General features: G+C 36.6%; 1 protein-coding gene across 1 annotated transcript in view; it reads right to left on the reverse strand.

Moving 5' to 3' along the window:
• Positions 1-958: 958 nt before the first annotated feature.
• LOC118409067 (poly [ADP-ribose] polymerase 2-like) overlaps positions 959-2,672 on the reverse strand; it is a gene marked incomplete in the record, with an annotated part of 9,509 nt that continues 7,795 nt past the window's right edge. The window contains 1 exon segment of the mRNA XM_035809935.1: positions 959-2,657.

The raw sequence follows: 2,672 nt of genomic DNA on the forward strand, positions 1-2,672 counted from the left end.
TTGTGAAGATTTGTCTTCTAAGGTCTAATAGTGCAACTTCAGTGTGATTCACTGGTAAGATTTCTTACTTTGATAAATGACAGTGCTGTCAGATTCCTGATGAAGGCAGCTTGTGTAATTATAGTTAACTCTCTCTGCTGAGTGCGTACTGTGGTTGAGGTGATTTATGGGGTAAATATGTGGAGATCTGGAAGTGCTTCATCAGTTTTTGCATGACTTGTCAGAAAGTGAAGCACTGGTCTATTGATGTAGTGTCAAGTGTACTCAAGCTTAAAGTTTTCAGCGGTGATTAAGATGAAACAAGTCAATGAGCCCAAACTATGCGACTTAAAAAGCAAGGTAACCTAGCACTGTTTCTTACTGTTTGTATTGCGATTTGCAGTTGGAGGATTGTTGAGCACAAGTAATTAGATGTTAGTCCAGTAGCACAAACTATATACGTATGTAATTGGATGTACATTTATGTACATGCTTCCCTTGACTGAGATATTGAATCTTGTGTATGATATACAAGTACATTTGTCTGATGTAGTGTGATGATGTAATCTGATCTTCCTATCAGTCATTGTCATGGAGATGTTGTCAAGGACACCTTTCCTGTTGTCTGCAGTCTCGCTCTTTTTTGTTTGTTTTATTATAAAGATGTTGGAATCTGGTCAAACTTGATGTAGATGTATCAATTGATAAGTAAACCAATGGTTGATACCCACCGATGCTTGTGTTTGTGAAATTTCCTATGGCTGATTTTATGACACCTGTCTTTCATTTGGAGTCCAGTATAGTTCAAAAGATAGTTCATTTAAGATTTTTTATCTTGATTTGAAATTACAAGGAGTAACCCAGTAAGAACAATAAAATGTCATAAACCCATTTTTTGTAGGGGAATGAGAGCTTGTGGATAAATGTGTGGATATCCACCCAAGGGAAGACTGGCCTGTCTGAAGAAAAGACAACAAAGTTTTACAGTTTCCGTGCAATTTATTGGTCTGCTGTTACAGTAACAAATTTGTTCAATATGATGACAGTCCTCTTAGATGACAGTTTTATCAAGTAAGTACAATATTGTAACCAGTGGCAATTCAAACACCATTTTTACATCCTGGCAGCAGTAACTGGTAATTAAACCCAAATTTGGTCTTCCCTGTTCTTAACATATAAATCTTGTCTCAAGCTGGTCTGTCCAACATTGCTACTCTGGTATGCAGGCAATACACACTGAGGTGGCATTAGTTACATGAACATGGCTTTTACTTCAACTGAAACCATACATTGTCATTTCCAAACTGACATGAGTTTGTTGGCACTCATGTTTTTGGCATTATGTCATGATTTTGAAATGCAAGCTGAATCACATAAACAAAAAGACCCATCAGGTGGCAAAAACTCATCCACTAATCAACTGCATAGACAACACCCAGGAACAGTTCAAGCTTTGTAAAGTTTGTAAGAAAAGATCTGGGAACATGCTCACTATTGCTGTATGCATCAGAACATGCTGTAACACAAACATGGGCTGTAACATAATCATCCACATGATGCAATGGCTAACAACCAAACCAACCACCTTTTTTTGTGTGCAGACTTTTTTTTTAAACATGTTCACTTCTGTGTAACAAAAGCTCCTTGTGTGTAATATGCAACACTTGATGTCTGCATATCAAGACATATGAACAACTCACATGGAAGAAGTTTCAGGGGTGTCTCAAAAGCCACTTTTCTGATGTGCTAACAAGTTAAAAGCTATGAAAGTGGCAGGCATACCAGTAGCACCAATATTAATTAACCTGGCAACGACTTAGGATATATATGTATAAACATTGGAGGGAGAAGATATTTCACTTACATTGCCTTGGGCTTTTTTTAGTCTTTGAGACTGCCCTGAGCAGCATTAGCAATAATAGCATAGCATGTAGTGCCAATACAATAGCATACAAATTGTAATAAGCAACATTTCACAATAATTAACAGCTAGGTGTTATCCTACTTGATGCACCTCTAAATGGAACTGAATAAAACAGGTTAGCGTTCTGATTCTAGGATATGACGTAGAATGCAGGATTGTTTAGTGTTAAAAATTTGGCAGGAGCCATTGCTTAGATGAATGAAGGACAGCTGAGGCAAAAACGACCTTAAAAAATAATTTGACCTGGGTCTAGAAATAATGAAAAAATGCCAATCAGAATCTTCGCTATCATATCCTACGACATTGTACTTGCCAGGCCAATGTATATGATTACAAAATTAGGTAAAATACAATGCTGCATAATGTAATGTGTGAAATGGTCAATTTGAACAGATTTCGATCTCACTTTCAAAACAGTTAGCAATGGTCAATTAAGTCTTCACAATTACTGTTACTATGTTCAGTTACATGTACGATCACGTGTACTACTACGTACCAATAGTGACTACGTCAAAGAATCATTATGCACTCATCAACATTAGATCTACCAGGATCTACACCATACTCATTATTGATATCACTGATTCAGAAGAAAAATATCTTAAAGCAGTCTGTGTTATGCAAAATCTCCCTTTCTAGGGCTTTGTAATCAATACATGGCATACATACCAATTCAAATTTATTGCGCAACTTCTATATTTTATAACTACTGCTTTTCTAAGCTGCGGATCAATCTAATCAAGTCAATCTGCATCTGACACACGAGCAT

The sequence above is a fragment of the Branchiostoma floridae genome, unplaced genomic scaffold, assembly GCF_000003815.2.
Source record: "Branchiostoma floridae strain S238N-H82 unplaced genomic scaffold, Bfl_VNyyK Sc7u5tJ_952, whole genome shotgun sequence".
NCBI lineage: Eukaryota > Metazoa > Chordata > Leptocardii > Amphioxiformes > Branchiostomatidae > Branchiostoma > Branchiostoma floridae.